The sequence below is a fragment of the Galeopterus variegatus genome, unplaced genomic scaffold, assembly GCF_000696425.1.
Source record: "Galeopterus variegatus unplaced genomic scaffold, G_variegatus-3.0.2 Scaffold698, whole genome shotgun sequence".
Classification (NCBI taxonomy): Eukaryota; Metazoa; Chordata; class Mammalia; order Dermoptera; family Cynocephalidae; genus Galeopterus; species Galeopterus variegatus.
This window is the reverse complement of record NW_007726809.1, coordinates 472,580-492,729: the sequence shown is the minus strand read 5'-3', so window position 1 is coordinate 492,729 and position 20,150 is coordinate 472,580. Positions and strand designations below refer to the sequence as shown.

General features: G+C 37.6%; 1 pseudogene; it reads right to left on the bottom strand.

The window, feature by feature from the left end:
- Positions 1-11,309: 11,309 nt before the first annotated feature.
- On the bottom strand, positions 11,310-11,850 carry LOC103589518 (annotated as a pseudogene).
- Between the last annotated feature and the right edge of the window lie 8,300 nt (positions 11,851-20,150).

Genomic DNA, 20,150 nt, shown 5'->3' with positions numbered 1-20,150 from the left:
CACAATTTCTCTGGGTTCAGGTCCAGGGGCCATTTCTTCAAGTTCTTTCCTTTCAAATGTGTCATGGCTGGCTAACGTCATTCATATCTCCCACCTTGAGAAAGGTAGCAACACTGTTAGTATTCACAATGTCGTGCTCTTCACAGCCTGTTTGTATTGAAACAATATAGATCTTCTTGCTACCACAGTTCTCTAATACCATTTGTTTAGTGCTGATTACATCATTACTCATGATGTTACCCTATCCATAATTCTGCCCAAGGCGCTGGCTTCCAGTGACTCTCTCCAGGGATGTTACTGTTTTGAAGATGGACCAAAATGCAAGGCTTTTCCAAAGACTTGAGGCTGTGATAACTGCATCTTAAAATGTGCTCTATTTTCATATGCCATCACCAGCTGGGATTATAAATGAGGGGTCTGTCTTGGTTCAGGCTGCTGTAACAAATATCCATAGACTGGGGGCTTACACAACAGACATTTATTTCTCACAGTTCTGGAGACTGGAAGTCTGAGATCAGGGGAACAGTATGGTTGTGTTCTTGGTGAGTGCCCTCTTCTTGGTTTAGAGGGCTGTCTTCTTGCTATGTTCTCACATGGCAAAAAGCAGAGAGAGTTTACTCTCTCGTCTTTTTCTATAAGGGCACTAATCCAAATCTTAAGGGCTCTATCCTCATAAGATGATTATTTCCTAAAGGCTCCATATCCAAATTCCATCACATTGAGGATTGGATTTCAAAATATGACTTCTGAGGGAAACATTCAGTTCATAAAGTGGTTTGTGGGTCGAGTGAGAAGGTTGTTCTGTTCACATAGAAATGTCTTTCCCTTATCTACCATGGTTTATGATTGACCCAGGAGAGCACAAAGTTACCACATCAATTGGAGTCAAGAGAGAACATTGATAAAAAAGTCCATTGACATTATGAAACAATGATCTGGAAATCATTGGGAAAAATAGAAGTGGCGCCCCTTCAAGACTGACCAACACATGGTGTAAAGCCTGCTAAGGGATAGGTGCTAATATTGCCAGGGGACACAGAGTAAAATGTGATGAGAGTGACTGTCACCCCAAATCAGCATGTCAGCACCAATGTGGCAGCCTAATCTCATGTGATCCCCATTAGAGAAATGCTTAAGCAACTAAAGGGAACAATTCACATGCCAGGCTGCCTTCCTGAAACCAGCATCTGGGGATCCGGCCAGAGGACCCTAATTTACGAGTCCTGAAGCTTCTCTGGTCTTCTAGGTGATCATAGTTTTGGTGGGAGGAGAGGTTCAGAAAAACCCTGGTAAAATAAAAACAGAAACAGAGGCACTTCAATTTTCCAGTCTGGTGCTCCAGAAGGTTCAACCAAGCTGGCTTCTAAGAGACACTGGAGCAGGATGTAGAATGTTTTAAAGAAGGTACTCCAAAGAGTAGAGGCCACCTGAAGAATGAGGGCTTTGCTTGCTGGGGGTTTAAGAGCAATATTGTCTATAAATTCTATATTACCTCCAATTTCTTCCTCATTGCAGCTTCTGACACCACACTCTCGTCCTTCCACAATCCCCTTTTCTATTGCAAAACATTTGAACCTCCTCTGCACCTCTGCCCTCCCCAAATACACACATACATATTCACACACACTCTTTCTTTCTCACATACTATTTCTAGAGATTCTGCCTCCTACTTCTGACTTTCCACTGCTCATCAAGTGAGGAAAAAGAAGCAAACATATTTCATATCTGCTTGCACTTAATTTGTCACTCACTCAGAAAGACAAATGGCTAAGACAATTAGAAAAATGGCAATTGTACTGGTTCTTATTCAGACTAATTACAGAAAAAGAGAAAAAATAGGGCTCTTTGAAAGGATTTTTCTTTCTTTTGTTGATGTACATGTGTGTTTGTTGGAAAGAGATAAGGGATGAGAGAATAATAATATGCCGGAAAAGAATTATAGAATGTGGATAGTTAAAACACCAGAGAAGTAACTTGTTAGAATTTGTATGTTCAAGAGATATTTCTCTTGCAAAATGGAGGAAAAAAAGAACCATTCCTTTTTAAAAATGTATTTACATTTCAAAGTTCCAAGTATTTAGGTGAAAATGCATACAATTTCTTTGAATCCAGAAATCTATCATACACAGAAAAATATAAATCAATAAATAGGTAGGGAAATAGAGATCCCTGAAATAAAGTTAAGCAGCAAAAGAACAAGGCAGCTGATAATCAAAAGAAGGCCAGAGTAGAAAAGCTCACTTTATGTTAAAGTATAATAATCCCAATTTAAAATTGGATTTAGAGATAGCAAGTCATCAGAGATTGCAGGGAATAGCCTTGATTTCATTCAGTTCCTGCAATGAGATAGCTACCTAATGGCTGCTGCAATCTGAATTGATTAACATCAATTTGTTTTTAATAAAAAGCTTCTGAAGCCCATTTTGATAATGAATACTGTCTAGAGGAAAATCAAACAGAGCTATCTGATATATGTGGAGCCACAGCTGCAGATATTTGACCCCTATTTTACACAGCTGTGCCTCATTGATTTCTTGTGTTAAACTCCTGGACTGAGCACTGGACAATGGTGGGAGCTCTCATATATCTTCCACAGAGACCCCGTCTATGAACTGTAACCTGCAGCAGGGCCAGAGCATTTCCGCTCCTCCAACACTGGCTGCCTGTCCTGATGACATATAACCCAGATGCTGTCCTTAAGAATAAATAACCCCAAAAGTATGACCATGGAATCAGTCTTTATAGACACAAACGGAAAAGACTTGAGACAAATCTGACATATAACTGAGCTTAGAGTTAGCTGGTTTCAAATTTAAATGCACAGTAAGACTGGGCTTATTACAAAAGGAATTCCTGTATTAAAGGATATTCAAAATAAAACAGGAAACTTTTAGAGTCACTTGAATATGAGGGTACTTCAGAAAGTTCATGGAAAAACAGAATTACAGGATAACACAAATCTGTTCATGAACTTGAATGCCTTTGTCTGTCTTATTACACTATGGAGTGAAGAAGGCTACTTTCATTAAAGGAGAAGCTTATTTGTCGGTATCTACACTAAAATTTTCCCAAGATTTTAGGAATAGTCCTACATCTACTTGTACTTATGTTAACTCATTCTCGTAATGATACAAATGAGTGATTTAAATCAATTCAGTTCCATCTCATACTACTGTTTCATATTTATTAAGAAATGCTTCAAGAACTATGGGCAAACATTTTGCATATGCTTATCTAACTAGAATGATAATAATATGACATAACCTGTCTGTAGTCTTTTGTCCTTTGTTTTTAATAAAGTGTGGAGGGGCCAAAACAAAACCAAACAAGCAAACCAATAAAGCCAGAGGCCAAAGGCTTTGGCTTGAAAATTCAAGACTAAATGTATGATTTTGTGTGTTTATTATTAGGTGAGTGATGTGTCCTTAGCTAGTACTGAGTGCCTAGTAAAAATCACAAATTGGACTTGCAGAAAGCCAACTTCATAATTTATCACATCAATGCAAATAACATACCTCAGTTTTCTAGGAGCTAAGTAGCCAGAGTCCCCAGGCTCTGCTCTTATTTTGTAACTGGTATTATGATTAAATTATACAGGTTTGCACAGTCTATGATTCTTTTTGTGCCTGCAATTTCTGGCTCCTCGACTTAGAAAAGTCCTGTTGATTAAATATGGTTCCCACTTGTGTAAAGAATTTTTAAAATACAGAATATTTTTATAGTATATATCATTTTAATCAAAAAGTATATTCAATAGGAATACTTAGTGTTTATTTCTCTCTGTATTGAGTGATATTAAATTAATAGAGAAATGTCAACTATTATCACATAAATTTAATTTCTGGAGGGTCAGGTAAGTGCCTCATTTTTATGTTTTTCTATAGTGACTTACCCCTGGTTGGCTCCCAATAAGCATGTGTTAAATAAATAAATAAATAAATAAATAAATAAATAAAGGCTATTTACACCTAACAATAGTGAACTACTACTAAATTTAAAAAATGGCATCACAGTTTTCTTTGAACCTAAGTGTAGAACAAACCATTTAAAATGGTTTACTTAATCCTGGTTGCTGTCACTGTCCTGAAATGGCAATATCTTTTCTAAATTTTGGTCATATATCAAACTGCTTGCATTGTGTTTCTAGTAAAAAAAAAAAAAAAAAAAAGGTTTTGGTGTGTTGTTAAATGTCTAATAACTACCAATACTTTCAAACATAATTACTTTCTATAAGCAACAAGGAAACTTGTTATATAAAACATTGCAAAAAAGTAGGACTTTGGAGAACCTACAATTTTGTCCTACTTTTCTCGCTAATTGATTGTGTGAACCTGAGAAAATTAATATGGGTGCCAAATTCCTCAATAGTCAAATGAAAAAGGTAATATTTATACTCTAGCATTCACAGTGCAAGTAATGTATAAGAAAACACTTCAAAATACATTAAGAAGCATCCAATGTGAGCATGGAAATGAACATTCATAGTTAATGAAAATACAAAACATTTTGATCTGTGGAGATGATAATTTGGAAACACATGCCAAAAATCTTAAAAATACATTACTCTGCAAATGATTACATGTCTAGAAATTTACTCTTAGGAAGAAAATAAGGCATATCATTAATTAAGGGGATAGAACATAATGTATTAATAATGATAAAATGTACAAATACTAATTAGAAACATTTCTAAAAGTCCAATAATACGGGATTGGCTAATTATAAACACTTGCTCACATAGATATGGCAAAATGCCATGCAGTTAATTAACAAATATGTGCTCAGGAAACATCATACAAAACAAAAAAGTGGGATAGAAAACATTAAGCATTTATGGTACCACGTATATAAAATGCTGCTCATATTGACTATTTTATATATCCCTAGCAATGTATTAACTCCTCACAATCATGACCTTATTTAAACATTATAACTGTAGAAGGCAAACATTTTGTCCTTTTATTACAGATTAGGGGGCTGTGGCTTAAAGAGGTGATAGAACATGTTCACATTCACCTAATAAATCACAAAGCTGGGATTTCAACTTCGATAGGTCTGACTCCAGAGTTTAAGACCAGTTTCAGCTTAACTGGTCATAGTCTGTCTCTGAGTTAAACTTAGAAAACAGAAGAGGGGTTATGTTATTTATTGGTTGGTTTGGTTGGGGCCCTTATCATGTTTGTCCACACACTTTTTAAACATAATTTGTTGCCAACATATTTAGACATCAAAATCCAATTCTGTTTCTCTTGAAAGTGGGAAGCTCTATGAACACTTGACCTTCATTATCACATGGCCATGGTCTCATAGGTGTTATCAGAAGCTTTTCCCTTTAAAAGGTGCTTTCACTCTACAGTTTGCCCTAATTAATCTTAGACACTCTTTGAGGTTCTATGCCTGGAATCTTTAAGCACTTGAGTTTGAGTTATCTCTCCCACTAAGTATGGATAAAAAACCCAGAAAGATGTACATATCAAAAAGGGGGGTAAAAAACTACAGGAGAATTTATGTTTTCTCACTTATTTTATGTGTGTGCTTATGCCTTTCAAAATTTTAACAGTGAACATGAATTATGTAATAAAGAATACATTTCTTGAACTGTAAAGTTTTCAATAAATGGAAAATTTTATTCTGTGTGTAAAGCAGCTTTTTGTACAGTCATGATTCCAGTTGCTTCCTAGGCATAAATGTTCAATTCTCTGGGTTAATCTTTCTATATTGCAGCTTTCAAAAAATACCTCCACTAAACATATTTCAGTGGTTTCTAAGTTACTTTTGCAGCCTTCTCTCTTACTTCTCTCATGCACAGTGATATACCAAACACAATTGGTGCCTTCCAACTGTTACCAAGTAACTCGATCCTGACAGTAACCCTGAGCTCATCTCAGGGTCTGTGTTGCACTTCATGTTTACCTATGTAGAACCTGTTGATTAAGATTCAGGTGATTAAGAGAAACATCCACCTTTGGAATAAACTTTCTTCATCATAAAAATCAACCAACCAACCAAATAAACAAAAAAGTGTGTAAAGTTAACTCTAAAAAATTATATCTATTAGTGATGGACCCAGCAGAAAACCGAAAACACACTCAAAGTGGGTAGTTGAAGGGTATAATTAAGATACTACTCACAGTGTCTTGGCAACAGCTTAGGGAAACTAAGAAGGCATGGTATAGAATAACATCCCTTGTCTATGGTAGCTACGGTTGTCACTTCTCACTGTGTGACAGAGACACAAATATTACTCAGAGCCCAAATATTAAGAGCAATGAGAAGCCCGAAGGGACTGCACTGAGAAAAGTCCCTCAAGAAGGGAGAAACAAGACACAGCCCCAAGTTGGTATTTGTTTCGGCTTTTATTGTAAAGACAAGGAAATACAAGAGAAAAAACAACATAGTCAATCATTTATCAAAGGAATGAAAAAAAAATAAGCTATGGGGCAATCTCTGGAAAACATCTTGAGAAACAAAAGAAAGGGAGTGAAGCTGGATAAGAAATGACCTTAAAGTTCTTATCCAATCTAGAAGAAACTGTTTATTGTTTCCAGCACATGCTGTTTTTAGCACTTAGGTTCTGCACAAGTGCATTTAAAACTTTTGCCCTTGGTGCACTCTCTGTTCTTTGTCAAGCCTATGTGCTCCCACAACAGTAATGAGAAATTAGCAACCCTACTGTTAAGAGGATAGGGAGGTCTTGGCTAATGAAAGTGTAGTTGCATAGAGAGGGCTTACTTAAAGATGCTTTGGCCTTCGGTGGAAGAACTTAGCAAAACTTTATTTTCCTTCACCCTGCAATCTATAACTGGTGCCTTCCATTGGCATGGCATGAAAAAGAGCTAGAAGACAAGGGAGCCTGTTGATGCAGTCAGCTTCCTGAGATACAGAGCAGGGTAGAGAGTGGAAGGTGGGTATGGAAAGACCAATGAAAAATATCCAGCATATTATTGATATTTAAAGTCTGATTTCCAGAAGTCTAATTACTTTTACTGCCAAGGCTGGTAAGTAAAAGAGATAAGCAAACATTGTGTTTTATATCAAAAATGAGGAAATGGGGCAACACACACCCATGAACTAAAACAAAAACCTTCTAGATGAGGTGCATTTTACCAATGTAAAGCACAATACATATGAATATGTTTAACAACTACCCTTTTTAATTTTTGTTATTCACGTGAGCAATTAGTAGATAATTAGGTAATGTAGGCTGATGTAATGACAATTTTATGCATTATTTCTAAGATGATATATAGTAAAGGGATCTTCTCTTCAAAATTATTGAAAAGTTCTGCCATCCAATATTCTAAACTTTAATGTGTAGAGGCATTGTAGTTATAAAACATTCAACTTTGTAGACAAAAGTCAAACCCATCAACCTCTAGAATTTTCCAAAGGAATGTTTTAAGCTACTTATCTAAATAGGATTATATATGACTTTTTTTAAAAGCCAGTAATTAACTACTTCACTATTGGTGTGGCATGCATAAATATCCACATCCTTGCTGTAGGTGGCATGCATAAATATCCACATCCCTTCTCACCAGAAGGAGAGTTGCAGATGTTCTTCTCCACGTGTACACCAAGAATCCACCTGCCAATGGCATAAGAATGGAGAGAAAACCACAGCACTAGTGTTGTCTTCTCAGGTATCATCAGATAAGCAAGGCTATTTGGTAAATGGTAAGAATTTACAATGTACTCCTTGGCAGAACCTGTACAGTTTGTGGGTAATCCTTGGTAAATGAAAGCAAGAAGGAAGGGAATTTTTTCCATTATTATTTCACTACTTGTTGACTAAAAAATGTATAAATATGCTCCGATTCCATTTAATTTATCAGAAAGAAATTCTTCCTTTCCTTCACTACATATATACATATATAGTTTTTTCAATGACTTTTAAAATTATTTTTATTTATACATATTTATGGGGTACAGAGTTGACTATCAGTATTTGTGTACAGTCTATGATGATTAAAATTATTTTTATTTATACATATTTATGGGGTACAGAGTTGACTATCAGTATTTGTGTACAGTCTATGATGATCAAATCAATACTATTAGCAAGTTCATCATTATAAATCGTAATTACTTTTTGTGTTCCTCACCCAGTGACTCCCTATCCCCCTTCCTCCTCTCCCTTCCCACCTCTAGTAACTGTTCTCTCCTGAAAGTTCAACGTGTTTCCCTTTCTGTACCTGGCTTAACTTTTTTTTTTTTTTTTTCACTTAACATAATTTATCTACATATATTTTTGAATGTCCTTAATTACCTCTATTAAAAACAGGACAAATTTGTTTTTGGATAGAATCGTTCCACTGTCAGTAAGAAAGGATAGATTTTACATGGGAAAGTACTAAATTATCTGATCAATCATACATTGAAACTAGATCACTTGTGAATTGAACTATATTTTTGTTGTCAGTAAACGTTTTAACTTTGAACTCACCCCTTCGATAAAACAGGTGAAAGTTATATGTTAAATAGTAGAGAAAAAAACAATGTAATTTAAGAGCCATTCCTATAAATCTTGTAGTGATGGTTTGGGTTATAAAATGAGGCTTCTGGGATATAAACTAAAAATGAATTTTAGCAATTTATGTTCCCAATACTTACTTCATTTCAGCATTTCCCACTTTCCATCCTCCAATTTGTCATTGAAGTCTTTATATTTCAAGGACATTTCTGTAAAGCTAACAGGGCTCAGAACTCATGTTATTAAAACTCTGGTTTCACTTTTCACAATGTAGTCTCTCCCAGCTACTGCTGTCACTCATTAGAGCCCCAATGTGCTGCATAAGGCAACGCTCTGTAAACAAGGTACCTCGGGTCAAATGCTATGTTACCAGTGAGGAAAGCAAAGAGACAGCAGAAAACAAAAGAAACATACTACAGGGAATAATATAGATGTTATAAAGTTTAGGTCTGTGTTGTTTAAATGGAGTTGTTTAACATTCAAACCTCCCGAGTTTTCACTTGCTGCGTTTGCCACCAAGAGTGCGGCTCATTCGCACACACTGCTTTCTCTAAAGATTCACCTTCTTTCCCAAGCACCTAATTGTGCAGACCCAATGCTGTGCATCCAACAAATCACAAGGCATGTCTGCACTCTGCTATGTATCAAAATCTCTTAATATGCCAACAAAGTTCTCCAAGGTCAGGAAAGCAGTTTATCAACCTTTTATATATCGTATAGCAGCCATAAATTTATTCTAGTGTAGGACCTAAGAATATTTCAGATGCCCTGTGAAAAAACTCATTGACTTAAGATAGGCCGTGTATCCCAGAGTTTGGGCTCAAGACATAACCATTGTTCTCTATGCCAGGTTTTTATTGTTGCTCAGCTTCAGTTAATGTAAAGCTACTCAAGGTATCTTCAGCAGTATTTGCTGTTTAGTAAACACAATTTTCATTGAGGAAAAAAGACTCTAGTTTTTTTGGACATTAAATTTCTCTTTTACTCATTTTCTGATTTCATGCTGTATTAAACCTTTAGTTTAAGAAACAGGATTCTTTTGTTTTTTCTCAAGCATCTTATGAAAAATTAGTTTTTGTATTTTGAGTTTTGTGTATTTGTTTTTTCCCTCTTCTCTAGTAATGAAATAACTCACATTACAATTTAGAACTCAGAAAAATTATAGTACAGTCAAGTAAAAAGTCTTTCGTCTATTTTCAGACTATATGATATTAATGTTTCCTTTATTTTTCAGATTAGGTGATGTTAGTGCTCAGGCACCCTCAAGAGTTCTTTAACAGTCTTCTTATCATAAAATGACTATTCTAAGACCTATATTTAGGACAAAATGTATTGTTTTAAAAGCAGAAATAATAATAAGTAAGGAATGAAAACAGATATTTTTTTTAACCTATTTAGCCAACTTCAAGGATTATACACTGTCATACCTGAGACAGGAGCTGAGGTTGTTTGGGGGCTGGTGAACCAGAAATTGAGAATTGAGTTTTATCTTTTTTACTTTTTTTTTTTTGACAAAATAAATGTTTTATTCCTTTTTGAACAGCACAGTATATGAAGGGAGCTATCTCCTGACTCCATACATCTCTTACACAAAGATACATTCTCAAATATGCCCAGCTATCTGCTCCACTTAAGTGTTTAAGATTTGTCAGTTAGTGGGTGGAGCAGAAACCTTAAGTCTCAGGAAGGTTTTTAAGACATTTTTGTGGGGAGGAAGTTTTGGGTCAAGAGAAAAGATTAGACCCAAGAGAGGGTGTTCTATCCTCTATCTTCTTGGGAAATCCAAATCCCAAAAGTTTTATTAAGGGCACCTCTCTCAGTGACCTAGGGAGGGGAAGCACCCAGACCTACTCCTTGGATGTAAGGCTGAGCGAGAGAGTGGATAGGGTTAAGCCACAGAGATTGCAGAGGCAGAGGAGTGAAGTGCATGTGAGGAGCTGAGGGCACTGACAGAGCCTAGAGGCCCAAGTCATAAGTTTCACTCCTCCCCCAATTCTGAGCAGAACCTCTTCTTCCCAAGACTAGAAGGGAGTTTTAGTTCCAGGGACAGGCTTTGCTCCAGAGCACAGAGAGGACAAACCAAGCAAAGATCTCATGGGCTGTAAAGGTAATGAATTAAGGTAGCAGACCAAGAAACAGACACTCACCACAGCAGTTTTGAAGCTACATGCCAGGATCAGGGTCGAGAATGAATTTTATAAGCCCCCTCCAATAAAATTTAAATCACTGTTTCTTCTAATCTGTCCCCTCCCTATGAGCTGTTTCCAATCTCTTTTCTAAGGTAGAGGATAGGGCAGTAAGAAAACGCTGAGGCCTTTAAGTGAGGGTGCAGCTGAGACGGGATACATCCCTGTCCATCCCCTCCCCCACTCATTCTATAGAAAAGAAATCTCTTTCCCTCCCCCTACTGAAGCTATGAGCTGTTGGGATGAAGGCCTGGTAAAGGAAAAGGGAGGAAAACACTCAGCACATTCCTTCTCCTGCTTTGATCTGAAGTATAGCTACAGCAAAGGGCACAGAAGTTGAGAAATTATGAGGGTAGGAGAGCATGGCAGCATAATCCAGTCTAGAAAGGAAGGGGGTGCTTCCCCTGCCCTGCATCCAAATCTGCTTGGAGCTTTACTCCAAGAATTGCAACAAGAGTGAGAAGGAACAGAAAGTGTGTGTGTGCGTGTGTGTGTGGGGGGGGGTACAACCATGGACAGGATGGAAATTTAAGAATCCCTTGTGATCCCTGAAATGGCCCTAAGAGCATCAGTTGGAGGACTGGATAAGAATTCACAGCAGATGTGGATTTTTTTTTGATGGGGGTGAAGAGCTAGGAACAGTGGGGTCTTCATCGAAGGAGTGACCACTTGATCTGTTCATTAGCTGACTGCAGCACCTGACACACGGTCTGCAGTCCCCCCCTCTAAGGGGGATGTCTTCACCCCTCAATGCCACCTGGTGTACAACTTCCTGGGGATCACTCTCTAGGATGACCCCTCCATCTATGATTTCATCCACAGCCAAGAAGAGCACCTCCATGTTCTCTAGCAGAGCTCGCTTTTCTACATTTTTCCTCAGCATCGGGCTCAATGAGTCAAAGGGGCAGTTCAGAACAGCCATAAACATCAGCTCGTTTTCATAGGAGCTGCCAATCACATAGAAACAGAGATCAATGCTGCTTTTGTATAGCACTGTCGGACCTTCCAAGAGGGCAATTTCATTGTCAGTCTGATGGGTCTTGTTGAAAAATGTTCTTTTCAAAGGCCTTTTGCTCCTTGACACTGGGGTAGGTGTCGTCGTAGTACTTGGCAAAGTCGATCTCCATCATTGTCCAGAATCAGGATGGCTTTGACAGTAAACAGGGAGGATTCCAAAATCAGTGCCTCCATCTTGCCCCGCAGCTGGTGCCGACATCTTTTTTACTTTTTTACATGAACACATACACATACACCCCACATACACACATCCATACATACACATTTTCCTTCAGCAAATTATTTCCAAATACTTGTTCTTCTACTCAAGACCCACCAAGTGATATATTTAGATGAAATCCTCATCTACTTTGGAGGATTCTTTATGAATTTGGCTTTAGATAGAGCCTAACTCATTTGAGGATTATTGTTTTGTTTTTGTCTTTTTATACAACTTGCCTCTTCTGACCATATGCTTTGCCATAATTATGAACTTGCTCTTACACAGAACATTGTTGCCTTGAACTTGTTGTCAAGTTACTTGATTTCCTGGCACCTTTTTAATCAAATTCATTTTTTATTTTATATGTTCATGACTTTTATTCATAAAGATGCCATTATCATACATGTTACCTAGTATCAGCTCTGAACTTTTTAACTGCCTGATTTAGTTCTATTTTTCTGACTTTATATTTTTTATTCACCTCTTGGCACTGAGGTGTTTGATATCATGGTTAGCCCTTCTTCATTACACTCATTTCTCTTCAGATGTGCTTCAAGCCCCACAAGTGATCTCTGTTCCATAAGGCAAACTGGATTGGAACTTGAGATGTTGTTTCTATATGAGGTCTTTGAGATTCTTTCTTTTTTTGTTCTTTTCTTTGTAATGTGTACCTCTGGAAGAATTACCTATGAATAAAAATAAGGGAAAATACATAATTGCTTTCAATCATACTCTCAGTATTAGTTCATTTTGATTGCTTATAACAAAATACATGAAACTGGGTATTTTATAAAGAAAACAAAATTTACTGCTTACAGTTTCTGAGGCTGAAAATTCCAAAGTCCAAGGAACACATCTGGTGAAGTTTTCTTTGGTGGTGGCTTCAGTGACGGCAGGGTATCACATTGCGAAATGGTGGAGCAGAGAGAGAAACAGACTGTCCTCTTCTTTCAAAGCCCTCAGAGCCATGCCCCTGACCACCATTTTTAATCCATTCACTAATGTATGGTCCTGCAATCCAATCACCTTTTCAAGGCCCATCTTTCAGTTACCATAATAGGATTTCCCACCCTCTTAACAGTCACAGTAGGGGCTAAGTTTCTAATACATAAAACTCGGGGGACACAATGCAAGCTTGAATAAGTTTTGGGGGGACATAATTCAATCCACTACACCCTCTATCTCAATCTATGGAAGAGTATTATTTCTTAAGTTGTTGGGTCCCTCTCTCAGCCATGCCATCTAACATGAGACATCAACAATGCGTAAAAAGGTTTTGTTTTTAAATTTATCTATATTCCAGATCATAGTTAATCTATAACACAGTTAAGCAAAAAATATAAATATACTCAAAAATTTAGTATAAAATAAACTCACTTATGGGCCGGCCCGGTGGCGCACTGGATAGTGCACTGCTTGGGAAGCGCGGCGGCGCTCCCCTCCAAGGGTTCGGATCCCACATACAGACCGGCTCCCGCTCACTGGCTGAGCGAGGCGCGGGAGCAACACCGAGGCTTGCGATCCCGTTGCCGGTCCCCGGTCCGGTACGGGGGCAACACTGAGGGTTGCGATCCGTTGCCGGACACGGAAAAAAGACAAAAAAGACAAAAAAAAATAAAAAAAATAAAAAAAAATAAAAAAAAAATAAACTCACTTATGTTATCATTACTCTGTTCTTAAAATGGAATATTACCAGCACACTAGAATATCTTTTCATGCCCTTTTTCCAATTATCACTCAAGAATTCTCCAATTTTTTTAAAATCATGTCTAAAAATCACTGTTCAATTTTTTACTGTTCTTGAACTTTTATAAATGGAATGATAAAGTATGTATTCTTATCCATCTGGCTTCTTTCAATCAATATGTTTTATGTAGCTGTACTTTACTTGGTTTCATTGCTTTATCATATTCTACTGGCGTAAAATTTATTGATTGATTGTAATGTTATAAATATTGGGTTGTTTCTGGCTTTTGGCTATTACAGATAATGCTGCTGGAAACATTGCTCTATATGTCTCTACAAGTACCTGTACACAAATTTTTGTTAGGTTCTACCTAAAACCAAATTCATAAAGAATCCTTCTAAATAGATGAGGACTAAATATCACTTGGTGGGTCTTGAGTAGAGGAACAAGTATTTGGAAATAATTTGCTTCCTCTTCAAGATACATACAAAGAGTGGCACTGTGGTGCCAGCACATGACTGAGCAGGTAGGCTCTACCGCCACTGGACTCCATCCCCAGCCCAGCCAAGTGTGTGCTGACCAGAGAGGTGCTGCACCGGAGAGGCCCGAGATCCGTGGAGACCACACACCCTGCAGTGCAAGCGTGCAACTGAGCAGGTAGGCCTTGCCGCTGCCGACTCCATCCCTAGCCTAGCCAACGGAGTGCCAACCAGAGAGGCACCATGCCAGAGAGGCCAGAGATCCACGGAGACCATGCACCCTGCAGTGCCAGTGCATGACTAAGCAGGTAGGCCTTGCCACTGCTGGAATCCATCCCCAGCCTGGCCAAGTGTGCGCTGACCAGAGACGCGCCTCTGAGAAGAGGCCTAAAACTCAAGGTGCTAGTACGTGACCAAGCAGACACTGAGACAGCCATGCCAAATTGGCAGCCCCTGCAACATCCTAGCCAGACAATAGTGTCAAACTAGTGGACCATGAAATCCCTTGCCAATAACTAAACATCAAAGGAAAGATACCAGAAATATGAAAAATCAAGAAAGTACACCACCAAAGGGTAATAACTCTGAACTCTAGATCCTATAGAACAAGAAGCCATTGAAATATCTGACAAAGAATTTCGAGTGATAATTCTAAGGAAACTAAATGAGATACAAGAAAACTCAGCTAGACAACACAATGACATGCGGAAAAGTATACAGGACCTGAAAGAAGAAATGTACAAGGAAATCAATGCCCTGAAAAAGAATGTAGCAGAGTTTGCCAGGCTGAAGAATCCATTCCACCAAATAAAAAACACAACAGAGAGTTTAACCAAAAGGCTTGCAGAAGCAGAAGATAGAACTTCTGACCTTTAAGATAGGCTGTTTGAAATAACACAGGCAGACCAAAAAGAAAAGAGAATTTAAAACATTGAAGAAAACCTGAGAGATATCAGACAACCTTAAGTCCTCAAATATCTGAGCCATGGGTATTCCAGAAGGGGAGGAGAAAGGAGATTGCATTAAAGACATATTTAACAAAATCCTGGCAGAAAAATTCCCAGGTATAGGAAAAGACACAGATCTTCAGAATTAGGAAGCTCAAAGATCCCCAAACATATTCAACCAAAAAGGTGTTCTCCAAGACAACATTATAGCCAAATTGGAAAAACTCAAAGACAAAGAGAGAATCTTAAAAGCTTCAAGAGAGAAGCATCAAGTGACATATAAGTGAGCCCCAATCAGACTAACATCAGACTTTTCCTCACAAACCCTTAAAAGCCAGATAGAAATGGGATGATATATTCAAAATACTAAAAGACAGAGATTGCCAGCCAAGAATATTCTACCTCGCAAGGCTATCCTTCTGAAATGAAAGGCAAATCATATATTTTTCAGGCAAACAAAAACTGCAGGAGTTCACTACCACATGACAATCCTTACAAGAAATTCTCAAGGGAGTACTGGGTTTGGTATCTGAAAAATAACTACCACTGCCAGAAAAACAAAAGAAAAATCAAAACACACTAGTAAAATAAAAAGGCCAACAATGAAGAGAAAACAAAGCTTATCTACAACACAAGCAACCAACAAATACAGAAGAAAAGCAGTAAATCAGAAAGAAAGGAACAAAAGACACTTAAGACATCCAAACAAAAATCCATAAAATGCTAGGAGTAAATCTATACTTTTCAATAAAAACTCTTAATGTAAAAGGAATAAATTCCCCACTCAAAAGACATAGACTGGCTGACTGTATTAAAAAGGAGGACCGAACTATATGCTGTTTTCAAGAGACCCACCTCACATATAAAGACTCACATAGACTAAGAGTGAAAGGATGGAAAAATATTTACCATGCAAACAAAAATAAAAAAAAGGATGGAAGAGCTATTCTCACATCTGATAAAATAGACTTTAAACTAAAAACCATATAAAGAGATAATGAGGGCCACTACATAATGATAAAAGGATTGATCCATCTAGAAGACATATCATAAGTATATATGCACCCAGTGTCAGAGAAGCCAGATTTATGCAGCAAACTCTATTAAAATTAAAGAAGGAAATAGACACTAATACCATAATAGCAAGGAACCTGAACAACCCACTATCAATATTGGACAGATCATCTAAGCCAAGAATCAGCAGAGAAAAACAAGTTCTAAACAACACTCTAGACCAATTGGACTTGGAAGATATCTACAGAACATTCCATCCAACAACCTCAGAATATACATTCTTCTCATCAGCACATGGATCATTCTCCAGGATAGATCAAATGTTAGGTTACAAATCAAGTCTCAACAATTTTGAAAAAGTTGGAATTATCCCATGTCTTTTTTAAGACCACAGTGGATTAAAATTAGAAATCAATAACAAATGAAATTCTGGAAACTATACAAACACATGGAAATTAAACAGCATTCTACGTAATGACACATGGGTCCAAGAAGAAATCAAACAGGAAATCAAAAAATTTCTTGAAACTAATGATAACAATGATACATCAGACCAAAACCTGTGGGATACTGCAAAAGCAGTTATAAGGGGGAAATTTATTGCATTAAGTGCTTACTTCCAAAGAATGGAAAGATGGCTAGTGAACAACCTAATACTTCACCTTGAAGAACTAGGAAAACAAGAACAATTGAAACCCAAAATTAGCAGAAGGAAAGAAATCATTAAGATCAGAGCAGAACTTAATGAAATTGAAACCCAAAAATGATACAAACGATCAATGAATCAAAAGTTGATTTTTTGAAAAGATAAATAAAATTGAAATCCATTACCACGGGTAACTAAAAAAAGAAGAGAGAAGACCCAATTAAAAAAATAAGAAAAGAAAAAGGCGATATTACAACTGATACCTATGAAATACAAGGAATCATTAGAGACTACTATAAACAATTGTATGCCAACAATTTTGAAAATCTGGAGGAAATGGATACATTTCTGGACCCACACAAACTACCAAACTACCAAAGCTGAGCCAAGAAGATATAGAAAATTTGAACAGACCAATAACAATAAAAGAGATTGAAGCTGTTACCAGAAGGCTCCCAACAAAGAAAAGCCCAGGACCAGATGGATTCACAGCAGAATTCTACCAAACATTCAAAGAGGAATTGACACCAATTCTCTACAAACTATTCCAAAAGATTGAAACAGAGGCAATTCTCCCAAACTCATTCTATGAAGCCAACATCACTCTGGTACCAAAACCAGATAAAGATACAACTAAAAAAGAAAACTACAGGCCAATATCCTTGATGAAAATAGACACAAAAAATCCTTAATAAAATACTAGCTAGCAGAATACAGCAACACATATGCAAAATTATACACCATGATAAAGTGGGATTCATCCTAGGGATGCAAGGTTAGTTCAACATACACAAATCAATAAATGTGATACACCTTGTCAAAGAAATCAAACGCAAGGACTGTATCATCATCTCTACAGATGCTGAAAAAGCATTTGATAAAATTCAACACACTTTCATGATAAAAACAATCTACAAGTTAGGTATAGATGGAAAGTATCTCAACATAATTAGAGCCATATATGATAAACCCACTGCGAATATCATCCTGAATGGGGAAAAGCTGAAAGCTTTTCCTTTAAGAACAGGAACTTGACAAGGATGACCACTCTCATGACTCCTATTCAACATAGTGTTGGAAGTACTAGCCAGAGCAATCAGAGAAGAGAAGGAAATAAAGTGCATCCAGATTGGAAAAGATGAAGTCAAACTGTCCCTGTTTGCAGATGACATGATCCTATGTATCAAACAGCCTAAAGCCTCTACAAAAAAACTCTTGGAGTTGATAAATGATTTCAGCAAAATTGAAGGATACAAAATCAACACACAAAGATCAGTAGCATTTCTATTCTCTAATAGTGAACATGCAGAAAGAGAAATCAAGAAAGCTTGCCCATTTTCAATAGCCACCAAAAAAAATAAAATACTTAGGAATAGAGTTAACCAAGGATGTCAAACATCTCTATAATGAGAACTACAAACCACTGCCGAGAGAAATTAGAGGACACAGGAAGATGGAAATATATCCTATGCTCTTGGATTGGAAGAATTAACATTGTAAAAATGTCCATACTACCCAAAGTGATATACAAATTCAATGCAATCCCCATCAAAATTCCAAAGACATTTTTCTCAGAAATAGAAAAAAACTATCCAGACATTTATATAGAAGAGCAAAAAAACACACATAGCCAAAGCAATACTGAGCAAAAAAAAAATAATAATAATGATAAAATTAAAAAGTAAAGCAGGAGGCATAACACTACCTGACTTCAAAATATACTACAATGCTATAATAACCAAAACAGCATGGTACTGGCATATAAGCAGACACCCTCATCTATGGAATAGAATAGAGAACCCAGAAATCAATCCACACACCTACAGCCATCTGATCTTTGACAAAGGCACCAAGCCTATACACTGGAGAAGAGACTGCCTCTTCAGCAAATGGTGCTGGGATAACTGGGTATCCATATGCAGGAGAATGAAACTAGACCCATACCTCTCACCATATACTAAAATCAACTCAAAATGGATTAAAGAATTAAATATACACCCTGAGACAATAAAACTTCTTAAAGAAAACATATGAGAAACACTTCTGGAAGTAGGACTGGACACAAACTTCATGAATATGACCCCAAAAGCACGGGTAACCAAAGGAAAAATAAATAAATGGTATTATATCAAACTAAAAAGCTTTTGCACAGCAATAGAAACAATTAACAGAATTAAAAGACAACCAACATAGTGGGAGAAAATATTTGCAAAATATACTTCTGACAAAGGCAGAGCTAAAAGACAACCAACATAGTGGGAGAAAATATTTGCAAAATATACTTCTGACAAAGGATTAGTATCTGGAACATACAAGAAACTCAAACAACTTTACACCAAAAATCAAGTAACCCAATTAAAAAATGGGCAAAAGAGCTAAGCAGGCATTTCTCTAAAGAAGATATACAAACGGCCAACAGTCATATGAAAAAATGCTCAACATCACTCAGCATTTGGGAAATGCAAATCAAAACCACACTGAGATACCATCTCGCCCCACTTAGGATGGTTAATATCCAAAAGACTGTCAGTGATAAATGCCGGCAAGGTTGTAGAGAAAAAGGAACTCTCATACATTGTGGGTGGGACTGCAAAGTGGTTGGGCATAACTTTGCGCGCATGCGCCCTGATGCGCACGGGCGCCAGTTCATGCGCTCCGCGGCCACCATTTCACTAGCGCTCAACGGCACGTAGCTGCCAGCCTCGCCCTTCCGGGTCCCAGTGATTCAGCAACTTTAGTTCCGTATTCGCGTAAAGCCTCCCCACCACCTCACCCTATCCTTTTAAGCCCTTCTTATTGGCTCTTTGCTTGATCTCTCATATCAAAACCCGCCCTGCCCTTTTTCCCTATATAAGCTCCAACACCCTTGCAATAAACGGAGTTCCGGCTTTGACCACTCTCCTGGCTCAGTGGTGTTCTTTCTCGGCCCCCGGGGAGGAAGGTCCTGGGGGGGAAGGGCCATGCCAGCGACACTCATCATCCCGCTCAGCCCCACAAGGGACCCCCGGCGGGACCGGGGTCTCTTCCCGCTCGGTTTTGTCGGCCTCTGGCTCAGGGAGGCCCGACACAAAGTGGTGCAGCCTGTATGGAAAACGGTATGGAGATTCCTCAAACAATTGCAGATAGATCTACCATATGACCCAGCTATCCCACTGCTGGGAATATACCCAAAGGAATGGAAATCATCAAGTCGAAGGTATACCTGTTCCCCAATATTCATTGCAGCACTCTTTACAATAGGTAAGAGTTGGAACCATCCCAAATGTCCATCATTAGATGAGTGGATATGGAAAAATGTGGTATATCTACACAATGGAATACTACTCAGCTATAAAAACGAATGAAATACTGCCATTTGCAACAACATGGATGGACCTTGAGAGAATAATATTAAGTGAAACGAGTCAGGCAGTGAAAAAGAAATACCACATGTTTTCACTTATTGGAGGGAGCTAAAGGTGAATGAATCAATTCACACACACACACACACACACACACA